This window comes from Protobothrops mucrosquamatus, unplaced genomic scaffold, assembly GCF_001527695.2.
Source record: "Protobothrops mucrosquamatus isolate PMUCROS unplaced genomic scaffold, P.Mucros_1.0 scaffold_284, whole genome shotgun sequence".
Lineage (NCBI taxonomy): Eukaryota > Metazoa > Chordata > Lepidosauria > Squamata > Viperidae > Protobothrops > Protobothrops mucrosquamatus.
Genome location: NW_015386360.1, coordinates 589,117 through 589,718, shown reverse-complemented (window position 1 = coordinate 589,718; position 602 = coordinate 589,117).

Genomic DNA, 602 nt, shown 5'->3' with positions numbered 1-602 from the left:
TTTTTTTAGATTTTTCTATATTATGATTTTGTTTATTTTTTTTATTTTCTTGTGTATTAAGATATATTGCGGAGTTAGAGATATTAGTATATGTTTACTTTTATATGAATATTATCCTGGGATTTGGTTTGGGAAGTCGGGGGTGGGGGGTGGGGGGCTTATAATTCTTATTGTGTTTACTTATGTTTAATTGTTTTTTATTGTAAAACAATAAAACTTTTTTTGGAAAAAAGACATTGAGATTAACATATTTTTCATCTACATTCTGTATCCAAAATTCATATTTTTGCCGAGAAAACCAAAAGGTTTTTAATGAAGAAAACTAGAATGGAAATATATTGTTAAATAAAATAATATGATTGTCACTGGAAACCTGATGCCTCACCAGTGCATATATGTCAACATTGTTTTTGTTATGGTAGCTGGTAACCTATTTTCTATTTTTATATCTTTGTACTTTGTGATACTGCTTTTTGAATCAATATTTATTGTATCCATTTTAAACTTGGTTTATATAATATGTAAATATTTATTAATTTACATAAACCCCTATAAGCTTCTTTCCTAATAAATTGGTAGACTTTCACCAAATATTTTCATTC